The sequence below is a fragment of the Chenopodium album genome, chromosome 3 (assembly GCF_948465745.1).
Source record: "Chenopodium album chromosome 3, dcCheAlbu1.1, whole genome shotgun sequence".
In the NCBI taxonomy this organism is placed as follows: Eukaryota; Viridiplantae; Streptophyta; class Magnoliopsida; order Caryophyllales; family Amaranthaceae; genus Chenopodium; species Chenopodium album.
Window position 1 is genome coordinate 30,185,854 of NC_137836.1, and position 18,008 is coordinate 30,203,861.

Consider the following 18,008-nt stretch of genomic DNA (forward strand, 5'->3'; position numbering starts at 1 on the left):
ATGTGGACACGAAAAGTGGAAAATAGGTTATGGTTTAGGGAAATGAGCTAGAAATTGGATTGGTTCATGAAATATATTGGATAGAACATGGATTTAAGCACTCCAAAGATTAAATACTCAACTCGACCAATAATGGCGGTGAAAGGTGTTCATCAACGTGTTTGGTTTTGGGGAGACATTTTTAGGTGTCTACAGAAGCCCCCACTTTGACTGAGTTTGTACAAACGTCAGTTTCGAAAACGATAGTCAAAGTAGCCATTAGGGACGGAGAATAATTTAAGACGTTCTGCGATTTAAATCATTCTGTATACGCCGATACCTGCAGAAAAATGTTAGTTCTACAAATAAAAGAGTAAAGGGATAGAATGCTTATCTAACACCAGTGTATTGGTGGCAAATGAGCTTGGTAGCTTCCTATGCTTGAAGGAATCCACCGGATGACGTTTGTTGAAACACTTTCCATGCCTGAGGAAAGCCTACTGATGAATTTGGTGGCTTTCTAAGCCTGAAGAAACCTACCGGATGATACTTTCCATGCTTGAGGAAAGCCGACGTATGAATTTGGCGGTTTTCTATGCTTGAAGAAATCCATCGGATAATACTTTCCATGCTTGAGGAAAGTCGACAGATGATGAGATTGCAAGTCTCTATGTATCAAGAACCTTGCGCCGTGAAATGATGGTGGTTCGATTGTCCCCGAACGTGGGCTGTAGATGGTCCGCTTGTCCCCGGACGTGGGCTGTAGATGGTCTGCTTGTCCCCGAACGTGGGCTGTAGATGGTCGGCTTGTCCCCGGACGTGGGCTGTAGATGGTCCGCTTGTCCCCGGACGTGGGCTGGTTGTAAATGGTCCGCTTGTCCCCGGACGTGGGCTGTAAATAGTCCGCTTGTCCCCGGACGTGGGCTGTAATTGAGACCTGCAAAATAAAATTTGCCAAGGGACTCGTATAGACTATGATTTACTTGACCAACTGACTTGACCAAGTTTGACTTGACACAACATGACATGACATGAGTATAACTTGTGATTGTGTTTGTATAGTTTGAGTGTGTGTGTGTGCAGACACAAGCAACCGAAAATGCAAAAGAAAAAAAAAATTCCATCATTTTTGTGATGAGACAAGTGGAGGGTACCGACTTTCTCCCGAAAAAGAAAGACGTGAAAAACGAAATTTTATTTTTGAACTTCCCTCGATAAAAATTTGGAAAAAGTTTTTGAACTTCCCCAAAATAAAATAATTAAAAAGGAAAGAAGTTTTGAACTTCATTCCTCCTTGAGAAAGACGAAATGAATCGTATGGATTGAATTGCTTGTCCTGAAAATAATGTATGCATGATGCATGTTCTTAGGCCAGGAGGCTAAGGACAATTACATCATGTGACACGATAGATGAATGAACTTAAGTCATGGAGCTAAGCATCATATATGGTGTAAAGAAGCGATCTTGAACGTCACTTAGGTCTGGAAGCTAAGCACGTATAAAGATGAAGTGATTATTGCATAATGAACGTTGCTTAGGTCAAGGAGCTAAGCACGATATGCTTTGTATGATTAAAAATCATTGATATATAAATGTTTCTTAGCACATTATGTGATGCATGAAACAATGAATATTGCTCAGGTCAGGAAGCTAAGCAAGTATACAATGTTTCTTCTAATGAATGTTGTCTTTAAATATGATGAAACATGCACAGTGTTGAAACAAGATTTCATGATAAAGGGCTCTTAAAGGGAAGGATGATTGATATGGATATGGATGTGTGAGTGAAGTGTGTGAATGTGATACTAAGGCTGGCTGCAAGGGTTATGGCGATGTAAAGAGATGTGAGAAGAGTTAAAGATGATGACTCTTCAGGCTGGGTAAGCTAATGTGATTTGGGTTCAAGCCCCCAAGTCTAGCTCTAAATGGGTAGGGATATAGAGATAAGCATTGGATATTCTTTTACTCGATCATGCATAGATATGAATATGAATGTGGCCGCACCTCAATGTGAGGTTGCCTACGTATCCGTTAGGAATCAGGCCGAACGTAGCTCTAACCGAACTTTGCACAAGTGTATGTACACCTCAAAGAGGTCTTTCAAGGGTTGTAAGGTGGTTAAGCTGAAGGTTTAAGGAAGAAAGGGGTAAAAGGCTCAAGACCCGAGAGAAGCCCCCAAGATGTGTAATTGTGAATTTGAAAATTTTGAATTTTGCAAGTTTATTTTCAACATTTTTTTTTGCTTGGATTTTTTTTTCATTCTTTTGAATCAATGTAGGCAATCTTAGATCATGCGGTCCATCACTCACTTAGCATTCATGTTTCTACGGCACGGTGCCGAGCACTCGATGAGAGACACAATTTGAGACGTGTTCATATCAACGACATTGGAACACTTGCCTTTAGACATTGTTTTATTGTTGCTTTGCTGCTTTTTTTTTTTACTTGCTTTTTGAATGTTATACAATTACACATCTTCCAATCCCAGGGTTAAGTGAATGTGGGTTGAAGAAGGGAAAACGTTAGACGAGGCTTAAAGTTGTTGATGAAGAAATGGAATGTGATTGAACGGTTAACAGGGAATGACAGGGTTGCAAAGGTGCCTCAAGTCATTGGTGTACCTTGTGTTTAGTTCGGTAATTGATTTTTTTTTTTATGAGTGCATGAAAATACTATGATCGAGATGTAAAGGAAATTGCTCATTTTATTAATGGAATAAAGGTGAACAAAACACACGAAACATATAAAAAATTGAAATGGAAAACCTATGTTAGACATGAATGGGAAAATGGAGATGAATGATGAAAAAAGAAATCATGAAATCTTGCACAAAGGATCTGTTGTGCGCCTTGTGTTCATTACTTCTTGCCGCCTAGAGGGACAGGGAATTTGTTTGCATGCACCAAGTCTTGAATGACGTCCTTCAATTCCAACATTGCTCCGTAGTGTGGCCCCTTCCTTGATGGTACTTGCAATGGGCATTGGGATTCCATTTGGCGCTCCTTTCTTCAAGTTTTGGCTCTGGAAATGGTCCAATAGGTGTGATCAAGCCTTGACCGTAAAGGCGATCAAAGGCCGCATTATAATTCATTCCTAAAGGAGTGTAAGTTCTTTTCTTCTTGGGAAATGGAGCATCAAGAGCTAACACTTCACTGAGATCAACTTGGCTTATATTGTTAGTAGTATTTTCGTGCTTAGAAGACGAAGAAGAAGGATGGTCGTTCTTCTTGTTTTTCCAAGTGTTATTATTGTTACTACCAGCAGTCTTTATTAGCTCATCCTCGACATTGATGCCGATGTCGTATACAGCTACGAAAGTGTTCAGTGGAAGAAATTTGAGATGTTACCTATATTTATGAGTCAGATTTTGAATAAAGAGGCGAACCATCTCTCTTTTTGGGGGGATCTACCAAGAGTGAAGCTGTTTCCCTCCACCTGTTCAGGTAAGCAGTGAAGCCTTCATTCTCTTTCTGTTTGAGAATGGAGAGTTCACGTTCAAAAGTTTTGGTTTGAATGTTACACTTGTAACGATTCATGAAACTGTCGGTGACATCTTGCCAAGTCGCAGTATGCTTGGAATCTAAGGAATAAAACCATTGTTGGCAAGCATGTTCTAAGGAGAGAGGGAACACCGTAGGGAAGAGTGTTACGTCCAATCCCTTAAGAGCCATGGTTGCAGAGAACGCCTTTAAATGGAATATTGGATTGTCAGTAGGCTTGAACTTTGGAATATAAGCAGTGGAGAACTTTTCAGGGAGTCTGTCCTTCACATCCAAAGGAGTGGGAGGCCGTTCCACATAAGTGAAATCCTCATAAATCTTACTCATTTGTTCCTTCAGTTTGTCAAGGGTGGAAATAATGACCTTGTTTTGTTCAATGGTAGTGACCCTAGTGGTAAGGGTTTGCATCATGGCAGACAGTGCCTCGATGGATTTGTTGATGTTCTCAATATCTTCTTTAGTGGCCATTGAAAGGTGATGAGTAATGGAGATGGCAAAGTTCTCTTTGAACGCCTATTAGATCTGAGAGATTGTTGCGGTAATGACTCGATCCGTATTAATCTATCCCTGTTCCTTGACCAAGTACTGTGAAATAAAATAATTCACTTAATTGTTTGACTCATTGCTCAAGATAGGAAAGGAAGGAAAAAAATAGACATTTGAAAACAGGTGAGAAAACTCCACTCATATATTTTTTTATGATGACGAAAAAAGGGTGCATGAACCTAATATACGATCATAAACGACCTGGTGCACGACTCGAGTCGGAACATAAAGAAAGTGTGTGGGCTATACTTGACTCGTGAGTGACTAAGTGATGTTATAAGACTCGTGGTATGATCGTATGGCTAGACATGTGAACAATAACCAAAATGAGTGACGCGAGGACCAAATTAACACGGAAGAATTGACTGACGCGGTGTTTTTTTTTTTTTTTTTTTGGAAAATCCACCGTGCCACGGTGGAAATTCCCGTGCCACGGTGAACTTTCCCGTGCCACGGTAAACATTCCCGTGCCACGGTGGATGCTGACGTGACACGGATTCTTTTTTTTTTCGCTGCAGGTCCACCGCGCCACGGTGGACTGTGCCGTGACACAGTGGACAGTCCCGTGTCGCGGCAACCCTTCCCTTTTTTTTTTCCTAATTACTAAGTGAGTACGGTCCATTGGCAATCGTTACTCATAAAATAATCCACCATAGACAAAGAAAGATCGTTAAGGTTAGGATCAAAACGACCAAACATAAAACACGTAGGCACAATGATGCAAAGAATAGTTCGCAACCTAAGGTCAAGTTCTATGTTTGACTATCGTCAAGTTTATTTGGTGTCAATAGGGTACCATGGTTAAGAGTTTGGACGCGTTAGCAAGGCAGCCTCCCTTGAGGGTGTATGCCAACGGGCGGCTCCGCGAGTTCGTGATGAAATCAAACTCGACTCCATGGTTTGGGTGGATTTAATAACTCGGATGAACCCTTATTGCCATGAGCGTTTTTGGGTTGATAGAGCTTAAATCCCCTGGGGCTAAGACGTATGTAGAACACATACGTTTTTTCAGAAAAATCAAAGGAAGTTGACTGTGAGAAGAGAAAATAAGCCACCGGACTGATTTTAGGACTATCGTGACACGGCAAAAATTCCCGTGCCATGGTATTGTGCACCGTCAGACGGTGCACTGTACCGTGACACGGCAGATTTTGCCATGGCACGGCAGTCAGAAGATCTGACTGGTGCCCTGTTTTCCTTCGTGCGCAACCAAGTTATTCAATTTTTCCTACGGGACAGACCTAAATGCGACGTTAAAACGTCTATGCATATGCAAAAATGCCAAATTAATCACAGGAATATTTTTTCAAGAATCTTTCAAGTCTCATCCACTCATCTTAATTAAGGACCGATCACTCAAATCGATAAATAACCAAGAATCCTCCCAGTGGAGTCGCCAAATTGTAGGCGTCGTTCGAAGTGCGCCTACGTTAAAAGCATGTGGTGAATATGCTTGGCACTCATAGGAAGTGGGAATTGACATAATACGATTAGGGACAAGGAAAGTAGGGAGCCGCCAACAAGTTTTTAAGGAACTTGTAAACCGTTCACGGATCATAAAAGGCAACCACGAATAAAGGGACAACGAAGGCAACAACGATTGACCCGTGAAGGTTACATCCCATTCATAATCCATGAGATTACTAACTCCATATGGTTCGGAACCACGAAAGGAGGATCGGGGATGATGGTACAAAGTGAGTCATGGAGTCACATTCGCCCATATTGGCCTCTACTCGATTCTTATTGTGAAAAGTGATTCCTGCGATCTCAAAGGCATGCAAACAAAAATTCAATTCGCTCCAAACTATTATTAAGCTAAGTTGGTTGAATATTAATGCAACACATAATACTAAAATATCGTGATCACTTGATTAAACAACAAGATTAAAAAGGAACCTAAACCGGTTGTCCAAATTATCTTATTAGGCGTGATTTTCAATTACATATTCCCTTTAACTTGCAATATGGTGATCAAAATAATAATAGAATAACATCAATATTGGAAGCAATTTAACAATAATAGTGTTAGTCAAATCAAATATAAATAACCTAATCATGATACTAGCAATATAAAAAAAAAATAAGAGTAATTAATTTCATTAATTACTTACATTCAGCACGTTCCTTTAAATTGCTACATCATGAATAAACTGTTAGTAATTTCAATAAAAAAATATAAAGTAAATGGAAATTAAATTAAATAAAAAGTAGAGTTGACTTGGTCCAAACCCTCAGTTATTTATACCTTTCACGCCTTGGTTTAAGGACGGAACCACGGGTTTAGTATAGACTCCTTGGAGTGCTTAGGGGAATTATTATGGAAGAATAAGGAGGCTAGAAATTAGGTTAAAGAGGGAGAAGAGAATGATTTTTGGTGTAAGGTGAGAGAGAATGATTATTGGTGCCCCGAATTGCAGAAAGGGGGGTCCTATTTATAGGGAAAATGAGCAGAGGGAACACGCGGAACCCAAAAAAGATAAAAAACCTAAAAAAATAATTCCATGTCATGGCAAAGAACACCGTGACACAGTGACAGGCACCATCAGACGGGGGAAGATCCCGTGACACTGGGAAAAACTGAGTGACGCGGGAAATAATTAGGTTACGGGAAGTGAAAACGCGTTTAGGGATTACGCGGAGAAAACACGGAGAAATCCCGTGTCACGGGATGTGCACCGTGACACGGGAAGAAATTTCGTGACACGACATTGTCCACCGTGGCACAGTGCGGTATGCCGTGTCACGGTGTAAAAAGTACGCGGAAATTACACGGAATATCCCCGTGTCACGGAATGGGCACCGTGGCACGGGAAATTGCACCATGACACGGTGCAAAATCCCGTGACACGGAAAAAATTGTGTAGAATTACAAAAATAGGCACCGTGTGACGGGAATAAGCCTCGTGACACGTCAGCTTTTGCCGTGTCGCGACATTTTTGCTGTTGCGCTGTAATTTCAGTTTTTTACCCGTTTTTAAAATAATCATAACTTTTGATCCGTAACGTGGAATAAAGCATATAATATATCATTGGAAAGCTTATCAATTATACTTTCCAACCCAATTAAAATCAAGTGAAAATAATATGTATATTTTAAGATATGGCCGTTTTAGTGGAACGATGTCGATTTTAGGCCGAGTTTAGTGTTTTGCTCATATCTTTTTCGTTATAGCTCGGAATTGGGCTTATGATATATGGTTGGAAATATTAATTAAAGGCCTATCCAACAAAATAATAATTGGATCAAAATTGTATAGCCATAAAATCAATTTCTCTCAGTTTTGCGATGTGGACACGAAAAGTGGAAAATAGGTTATGGTTTAGGGAAATGAGCTAGAAATTGGATTGGTTCATGAAATATATTGGATAGAACATGGATTTAAGCACTCCAAATATTAAATACTCAACTCGACCAATAATGGCGGTGAAAGGTGTTCATCAACGGGTTTGGTTTTGGGGAGACATTTTTAGGTGTCTACAAGGAACAATATGATGCAATAGAGGGTCCATGGTTAATTGTCCGGATGCATCACGCAGAAGCCTAACCGTAAAGGGTTGGCGCGAGTGGATGGGACACCGCGAGTTTTAGAAAAAACTCGCTTCCATGGTTTGGTGAATTCAACATTCTCGGATGTACCCTTTGTTGCACAGAGCGTTCAATCAAGTAGATGGAGCATGAATTACCAGAGGTTTATGTCCATATGTAGAACACATATGGGTTTCAGAAAAGTGAGAAAAAAAATCAATCAGGAAGTAGGATCGAGCAAACAATACGAAAAACCGGTCGAAATTAGAACACATATTTCTGGCTCGGTATTGGGGGAGGTTGGCGCCAGCTTTTAGCTGTAGCGCCTGGCGCCAATGCTGGCGTCTGGCGCTACGGTTAAAATGCTGGTGCCAATGCTTTGGCCCCTGGCGCTACTTCCCACATGCTTCAGCAGCTTTCTGTGCTCGATAAAATTTTCTAGTTTCGCGCGGTGTTATTTCGGTCCTAGTTGTGAAATATATTTCTCAAATTTCCTACGTGTAAAATCCTATATTTTTAACTCATTACGGATGATCTTTCCAATGAGATCTTTTTTATGCATATGACAATAATGTTAATCAAAATTACGCACATGAAATACTTAGAATGTTTCGAGTCTCATCCACTCATTCTAAATCATTGCCGAAACCAATTCAGGAATTAAAATAGAAATCCTCCCCAGCGGAGTCGCCAAAAAACTGTAGGGAATAAATTTCGAGCATTACCCCTAGCTTGAACCCCACTGTGATCGTACACTAAAGTACGGTGGCGTCCAAAGGGAAAGAAGATAGAGCAAAAGAGTCGCCAACAAGTTTTAAGAACTTGTAAACCGTTCACGGGGTGAAGGTTACACCCCTTAATGATCTAGGAGATCGTCAACTCCATAAGGTCTAGAACCAAATAAGGGTTCGAGGATGAAGGTACAAATCCAACCTAAAAGATATTGAACCTGCCCTAATAATATGCCTCTACTTTATTCTGATCGTATTCATGTGCGTTTTCTAATTAACATGCAATCAATAGGATTAACCCTAAACCTGTTTAATCTATGTTGGTTGAATATTAATGCACAAATAAATCTATTATTGGCGATCACTTGAATTATAATCATATTAACCCTAACAAGATTATTAATTATCTTATTAAGCGTGATTACAAGTACAAATTCCCTTTAAACATGCAATAAAAGGCGTGATCAAGCAATAAAAATAAATATCATCAAGCAACATAATAATAATCATGAACAATTATTATAACAAATTATAATTAAAATAATCATGTTCACAGTAATTATAAATAAACATCAATCATAAAAATAATCATTATAATAACAATAATAATATTCATAATCATGTTCATGTTAATATTAAAGCATAATAAAAATAGCAAGATCCTAGGCATGACACTAACAAGATTAATAACAAACCCTAGCATGTCACTAAGCAATAAAAATCAAAGCTTTAGCCCTAACATGATACTAACGATCATAAGTATTAGGAAGAAAATAGGAGGCATCGTAACAATCATATTTAATATTAAAATTACCCTAGACATGATACTAGGAATATCATAATAACAATATAAACATGATTTCTACATCATAACATCAATTTAAATCATTAAAGTACTTACTTTGATGCCTCGTACCTCTTTCTAATAACAAAATACACACGTTAGTAACTTCAAGGAAAATAATAACCAAACAGTTAAATTAAATAATTGAAAGAGAGATTTGGGACCAAACCCTCAGAAATTAAACCTTTCACGTCTAGGGCGAAGGCAACTTCGAATATGGCTAGGTGTTTCTAGATCTTGTGAATGCGGAATTTTGTATGTAAAAGCAAGTTTTGAAAAGAAAGAGAAAGAATGATTAAAAGAGAATGAGAGAATTGATTGTACGTGAATATTAATTAAAACTGATTGTTGATGAATGAAAACGGAGTTTTTAATACGTTATTTATAGTGAAATCAGCCAAAAGGAAATTTTGTCAATAACTATCAATTAAAGCACGTGTTTTGAAAACAACTACCTATTAATTTTTTTTTTTAAAGTACTACCACAAAGATATAAAAAGTTTAACTAGCACTACCACTTTAACAATTTTGGCTAAAATCTCCGGTATTTGGGTCTCACTTTTTATCACTTTCTACCTTTATGAAGGGTAATTTAGTTAATTTAGATGATGATTTTATGAGGTAAAGGTAAAAAGTAGAACCTACATGCCGAATATTCTAGTTGGAATTATTAAAGTGCTAGTGCTACTTAAACTTTTTACAACTTTGTGGTAGTTCTTTTAAAAAAAAATTTTAATAGGTAGTTGTTTTCAAAACACGCACTTTAATTGGTAGTTTTTGACAAAATTTCCTAGCCAAAAAGATAAATTTACAAAACAGAGTACTTGGCGCACGTGAAACAGAGCTGGGGCCAACTCCAGCTAATTGGCGCCAGGCGCCAACACCAGCGCCAGGCGTCAGGCGCCAATGCCTGGCGTCAGGCGCTAGTCCTGTTTTTGACGCGTTTTCGAAAATCAGATAAATTTGCCGTACTGGAGGATAAAATCGTATCTTTTCCTCGAAAATGCTATTTGATTCTAATTAAAACTCTGAAAAGTCAACAAAAGTCAATTTATCAATGCTAATTGATTTAGGAATGAAAAGAACCTTCTAGAAGAATCTACAAGACTAAAACCATTCCTAATTGCATTAGGAATGATAAATCATATTAGGCCCTCCCCTAGATCATTGGGCCGCATATAAGGCTCAAACCGGGCCAAGTTTAGTAAATTGGCCATAACTTCCTCAATATTCATCGGAATTGGGCTTATAATACATCGTTGGAAAGCTCTTGTCAAGCCCCATCCAACTACACTACTATTGGACCCATATCATGGACCAAGCAAATTGGATTGATTGTTTTCTTAAAATAAGTTTTCAAAAACAGAGAGAAGAGAAAAGAAATTAAAACTTTCCGCAACACTAGACTTTCCACACTTTCGCTTCATTCGATTATGATTCGACGTGAAAGGTACTCATCACCGGTTTTGGTTTTGGGGAGACACAAATGGGTGTCTACAGCGCCAGACGTTGACATTAGCGCCAGGCGCCAAGCTTAGCGCCAAGCGCTAATGCTGGCGTTAGGCGCTAATCAGGTTTTTTACGCGTTTTCTAAAACCAGATAGAATTTAACCGTACAGGAGGATAAAATCGTATTTTCCTCAAAAACACTCTTTTATTCTGATTAAAACTCTAAAATGTCAACAAAAGTCAATTTATCAATGCTAATTGAATTAGGAATGAAAAGAACCTTCTAGAAGAATCTAGAAAACTAAAACCATTCCTAATTGCATTAGGAATGATAAATCCATATTTGGCCCTCCCCTAGATCATTGGACCGCATATAATGTTCAAACCGAGCCCAGTTTAGTAATTTGGCCATAACTTCCCTAATATTCATCGGAATTGGGCTTATAATATATCGTTGGAAAGCTCTTTTCAAGCCCTATCCAACTACACCATTATTGGACCCATATCGTGGACCAAACTAAACTTGAATGCACGTTTTTCAAAAATAGGGTAAGAAAAGAAATATTTTCAAAAACAGACTGGAGATATTTTAATAAAAACATACTCATCACTAGACTTTTCACACTTTCGCTTTGTTCTAAGATCGAATGACGTGAAAGGTATTCATAACTGGGTTTGGTTTTGGGGAGACACATTTGGGTGTCTATAGGAACCTACGATTTATATTGTTTCTTTTTCTTCTGGGACGGCTGATTAGAGTCATTAACCGCCTAGATCTCTTTTCTCTTTTTGCTCTCTATAGCTTTGGGAGCCGGCTAAGCAGGCCGACTCTCCTTTTGTTTGTCAGACTTTTTAAGTTCTGACTAGTTACTAGGCGAGTAGAGGATGGTCTCTTGTATATAGGCTTCCGCCCCCATCAACGCCTCTTGTAGAGTGAAGACTCTCCTATGGACGAGGTCAAACTTAAAAGTTGACCTGTCCTTCAGACCCTTGAAGAAGTCTGTTAGGAAACTTCGTCAAATAGTCCTTGAGTCTGGATTCTCACCAGATTGAACCGCCTGACGTTTGAGCGAAGTTCTTCTCTATCTCTCCCTGCCGAATGGTGCTCATATCGAGACTTGTTTCCGTAGCAGGGATGTTTATTGAGACTTGTTTTCTTAGTAGGGATGTTTATTAAGAAGTTGAAAGCAAACAGTACAAGAAGGCTAGCCCTCTTGAATCTATCAATACATCCGGCCGGCAGTTTGCCGAACCATTGTTGGAAAATGCCCTTCAATATAGTCGTGAAACACCTATACCAGCAAGCATCATCCAAACCCTGTAAGTACATGAGGTGGTCGTGGTACCATCGTAGGCACCAACCAAAACATTATTCTTAACCTTGGATAGCTGTTCCACTTCGGTTATCTCCCTGGTGAATGCAGAGGGTTGTTCACCAAGTTTGAGCAGATGGAGCTACAAGTCATAGGGCTGGACATTGTATGTCGCCTGACCTCCGAATAGGGTCGGTTACATGTAAGGTGGGGCATATTGTCTGTATGGCATCTGAGGCACATACGGGGCTGATCCAATCATACGAGGGCTAGTATGGATGGTCTTGTCGTCTGAGGGGCCAATGAATTCTAACTCAATGTATTGACATAACTGTCTAAACATTTTAGTAGGTGATTCACTAGCTCTTAATGCAGTTTTGACCTCTTCATCTATCCCATCGTACCAGTCTTATATACAGCCATAGAAACTATGTTATTTAAGAAATTTTCAGAAGTCCATTCAGTGTTTAAATTAAGTACACTACTCATACTCCTTTTCCACTGATCTATAACATCTTATCTATCTCTTACACCATATAATTTAAGCGTATAACCAGTTTGACTTATAAGTTCAAGAGTCACTTCTTCTTGTTTAGGTAAATGATTAGGCATAACCTTGACACTAAACCGGGTAGTTCCCTGGTATGAATCTTGGTTGTGTGCATCTTCCTTCTCCTTGATACCTAGGTCTTTGGATCACATTTTATACATTAATGATTTCTTCTCCAACATCATTATTATCCATTACCCTTTTACCTAGTTTGTTTCAATCTTTTGTTGGATAACTTTTATAGGTAGAAAGTCTAGATCATCTAATTTTATCATTTGTAGATATAAATTTTCTTCTAAAGAAACATAATTATTCTCCTCTATCTCAGAATCAATTCCTTTTCCAGAAATTAAATTCATAATTTCGTTTAGCTTATTAGGGTCTTCACCTTTATCAAATAAGATTTGCAATTCGTTAATCGTTTTCTCCAGAAGATGAGGGCTAATCTTTAGTTTCTCTATACTTTTTTTGGTTACAAGTACGTCTTTTAGGGAGTGATACAGTAAACTTCTCATTTTTATCTAGATTTTGAAAAGGATGTTTATAGGGACAATCATTTCCCTATTAAGTGATACTTCTTTGTTAAATTGATGTCTAACTTCATTTGTTAAAACAAGTTGCACTTGTTTAATTTGTTCTTTTAGCTCACTTAAATTTTTATTAATCTTTGATATTGTTGTTTATAGCTTATGTTCACTACTCACGTAACGACAATGTATGCTATTAACTTCTACTTTAAGATCACCAATTTAATCTACGATATAATTAAGAATTGGGCCAAAATTACTAGTATTTTCAGGAATATGATAATAATGCTTAAAATCAGGTTTCTTACACTCTGTAAAAGGCCTTGTATTCTCCAGTTTTAATTAATTATTAATTTAATTAACAACTTAATTGGCTGGAATCATAAATGGCCTGTGTCCTCTTTGATCCGTTTTTCCCTCCTTTTACTAGCAAGGGGAGTCATCACATGGAATGATGATCCAACCTTAACTTTTAACCGTATGGCTCTGATACCAATTGAACGTAGCTAGATACCAACGACACAGTGGTTAGGATACCAACAACATCACAACATATACCATCAACAATTCTTGAGCTATACTACTATAAACGTAGGATGGTATGTATATACTACTAAGGATGGTAGTACCTATATATCTAGTTGGTAGCGAAATTCAATAAACAAATAAGTCACACTTTTTTTTGTCAAATTACGAAAATAACCCTAGTTGAGTCCTTTTGGACTATAGTTAATTGAGGCTTAGAATTTCCCGTTACCTCTAATCAAAGTCAAAGTACTCTATTTGATACAAATGAAAGTTTAGTACCTTAATTGATACTTTTTCTGTTTTTTAATACTTGCAACACTTTTTTAAAATGGAAATATCTCAATACTTGCAACACACCATAAATGGAAAGTTATGTTAGGGAAAAACTATACTATTTCTCTTATTTAAAGCACATGGCCCACTAAATTACACTCCTAAGTCCTAACAACTACTCACCCCATTATCATACCTTAAATAATGTGATAAAATGTGTGTTGTAACAATTTAAAAACGAATGAAGTATTTTTTTACAAAGTTTAGTACTTCGTACCTAATAATGTGTAAGTGTATAACTCATAAAAGGGCCTAAGATCAAGTTTAGCCCCAAGTCTTAAGACTTGGATGTGACATTATTTTTGGTGGCCCCCATTGAAAATGATGTCATCAAAAATTCTTGTTAACACTCACTAAAACTTACACAAATTTATCACTTTAGCCCTAAGAGTTAAATATTTGACATATTATATGTAGAAAAGTGTAAAAAAAAAAAAAGAAAAAAAAGGGGGGGGGGGGATAATAAAAATAAAAATGAAGTGGGTGAAGTGAGTCCCAATCTCAAGTCTTAAGTTGAGTCTTGAAATTAGTGGTCTCAATTTCAAGACTCAACTTCAGACTTGCTTGAGATTTTTGAAAAAAAATGGGAAAACTCTTAAGTATAAATCTGAATACTCAAAATGATGATGTCACCCCAAGACTTGGGGCTAAACTTGCTCTAAATCTCGTGATATTTTGGCGACAATATTGCAAGTGAATGCAAAAACTGGGGTACATATAAATAATAAACCCTAGCCTCTCTGAAGGTGAAAAATAGTTGCTCACTGCCGAAAACTCAATCCAAAAGCCTCAGACTGTTGAAAGAACAAAAAAAAAATGGCGAAATCCCTGAGGTCGAAGAAAGAGAAAAGGCTTCGGGCAATTCGAAGAGAGATTGTTGAACCCTTTTACGAGAAGAAAGATGTTGCCAAACAAGCTGCTCAAGAAGCCGCTTTTTCTGCCCCTAAACTTGCCGTTCGCAACACCAATAACACCTCCTCTAATCTTACCATGGGTATGTTTATTTTAGCTATTTGGGTGTTTTTGTTCTTTTAAGTTTGATTTAGTAATTAATTTATTATAGTTATTTAATTTACCAAGTATTTATATGTGTTGAATTTTTAATTGTTTGATTTGGAATACTTGTGAGTAGGAAGGAATGAAATTGATTGGTTATTGTATATGTTTGGTGATAACTCACTGATGAACAATTTATTTTTCTGAAAAATCTAATGTAATATTGCTGATAAATTTATGAATAAATACTTGACAATTGTCAATTTGATGGGCTGATTGAATTTGGGACGGGAAGAATTCATAGAAGTTTGAAAGCCGATATGAATTTTAATTTTGGAAATTCCAAGACATCCGAAAAAATGGAGTTACAAGATTCCAATGAAGTACGATTGTACTAGACACCTAATTGTGGACCGACGTCTACAATTGTCAGGTTTGTGAACTCTTAAGTATGCGATTGCGGTTCGTGAACTCTTACGTATGCAAGTTGTGACCTATGCAATTGCAAGGCTCAGCAACCATTTTTCTTATGTAGAGGGGCTAAGGAGAACTTGTTCTCGACCTTCTCGTCTGGGTGCAATCTATATGATATTATGATAGCTTTAATATAATGATTATGATCCTAGTATACTGTTAAAAGTTAAAAGTACTTTGGACAATAGAGCTGAAATGTAGTGATCTAGGTTTGTTGAGACAACTGTGGTCACCAAATTGGTTAGGAACTAATTAGTACCCGTATTTAATTTAGTGTTAGCTAATCTGTACAAGACAAGCAGATGATTCATTTTAAGGTGCTGATTTCCTTTCCCCTGTGTTGATGCAGTGGCGTCGTTCTTCGTTTATTATTTATGTCTGATCTCTTTCTACTTTTTCTTTCCACTTTATTATTTTGCTTTGATTCTGAAGGATTTTTTGGATGGCTGGATCAAAGAAACATAGACTAGTGTTTTGGTTTTCCTGATGCCTGTCATGCTAAATCTATTAGGACTTTTGGATAGGAGAAATCTTTCTTATTGTCTGTTTTGCGTCTTTGTTCAATTCACTTGTAGTGTATGTTTTGTAGGGAAGGATTGAACAGAAAAGAATATAATAGAATTATAGAAGGAACTTTAATGACTTTTCCTTGTCTTGTTTAAAAAAATATAGGTAGTATGTGATATCCTTGGAAAGGAATGGAAGTGGGAAGGAAGGCCCCTTAATAAACCAAACAAAGGAAAATTTAGTTCCCTCCATTCCCGTTCTTTTCTATGCATACCTTTCTATATATACTAGATAAATATACTAAACAATTGTAAGAGAATATGCTTTTAAAAGTATTTGTTAGATTCACATCTAATTAATATTTAAATATCGACAATTTTAACAAATTCTGGTAAGTTTCGATGTTGATATTCAAATGAAAAATAACAAAGCCACAACCTCACTAACAATTTTAAATGGCCCTCTGTTGATCATTTGACCTCTAGCAGCCTGCACTGACCTTTCCTAACCCATCTAAAGATCAGGCCTAATTATCATGGATCCTGTTTCAGGACTGTATGCTGGTCTCTGTGGCTGTGTAACATATGATTGTAGGCTGTAGGCAATAAGGAATGTGAAAATTAATATTTTTTTTGAATTTGTTTTTGGGTAATGATTGCATCATTGTCTCACTGGAAAGGTGACCAATGGTTCATATTTGGTTTACGGTCATTTGATCCAAGGTCAGGTTGGGTGGTTAAATTTGGGTCAGGTGTTATTGTAATTTTATCATAGAAAACAAAAATAATTCACATTTGGGATCAGTATAGTTCATTATATTTACTCATTTTTATCCTAACTTGTATGAAATCATTAATATGTTTAAATCATTTTTATCCTAATTTGCTATGTTTTCTCTTACTGGTGATAATTTATGGTTAAGTTTTGATGTTCAAAATATCAATGGTGCAACTATTTAGTAGCAATGATAGTGTTGGGTATGGTTTGGTGTAGGTGGGGATCATAAAATTGATAAGAAGGACTAAATACTGTAACTTTGCTGCTAAATTTGATGTCAATTCATTGACAACTATTTGTTTTTGCTTCTATTGATTTGTTTTCATGTACTTTGAATAAGAATAATACGTGTTTCTTGGTTGTAGAAACAATATTCACTGCCATTATTATTTAGGGTAATATTGGTAAAGACTCTTCTTGAAGTTGTCTTCAGCTGATGATTGAAGGTTTTGTTTCAAATCTGCAATTATTCACAGTTTAGAAGATCCGAGTTAAGCTATGTTTTTGCTAACTCAGCTTTTTCTACTGCAATATCACCCATTGGTTGCTTGATGCAAATGCATTTGCTGTAAAATTTCATTGATTATAGTATACCATTGTATCGGTGCTGCTTCATGGCCTTTGAACTGATGCTGTTGTTGCATTTAATTGGTAATTAATTGGATGATCAACTTATTGATATATGGTTATTTCAGATATTGATATGAATAGTCAAGGTACGGGGCTCCTAAAACCTGTTGGTAAGAAGATGAAAAAGAAATTGAAGATTGGTAAAGGGAAGAAACGCGGCAAGGGCAAGATCAGAAAGACGCACATTTAAGAAGTATGTCAATTTTAATGGTTTAATTTTGTTATCAAAACCTAAACTCGCTGACCCTCGTTCAAATTACAGTACTGTTTGGTGGAATTCAAAGCCATGTTCTTATTTTATTATGTAGCTAGTTTCTTTGATTTCGTTCTTAGTGATTTCCTCTATCTGTTATGAAAGACTTGAGAACAATTAGGTATAGCTAAAAAAAATGATAATAGTAGTTTGATGCTATGTGAGTTTTGTTTCAAGCAATATTGTGATTGAAAATTTCAAGGCTTTAGTATCGGATAGCTATGTTAATTTTGATTTAAAGACCAATGTAATTTTTTAATTTTGTTTTAACCTTTTTAAGAAAAGGAATAGTTAGGTTTAAGCATTGAGAAGACGTGGATAAGCTCAACCGATGATGAATGAATAGAGCTGAAGATCAATGGTTTTTAAAACCTGCCAGAATGGCGTGTATGTACTGTTGTAGCTTGTAAGAAACAATATTGGTCGTTTTACTCGTTTAAAACTTGGTTAAAAATAGAACATCATATTTCTGTTACATGTGAAATGGGTGTTATCTGCTGCCTTAAATTATTAGTTACGTTGTCCTAGTTTCTCCAATACA

General features: G+C 37.0%; 1 long non-coding RNA gene across 1 annotated transcript; it reads left to right on the forward strand.

Annotated features, from left to right (window-relative positions):
• Positions 1-14,497: 14,497 nt before the first annotated feature.
• Positions 14,498-17,942, forward strand: LOC145623924 (uncharacterized). Its single transcript, XR_014110306.1, has 2 exons — positions 14,498-14,824; positions 17,280-17,942. It is a non-coding gene; the product is annotated as an uncharacterized LOC145623924 (long non-coding RNA).
• Positions 17,943-18,008: the final 66 nt, after the last annotated feature.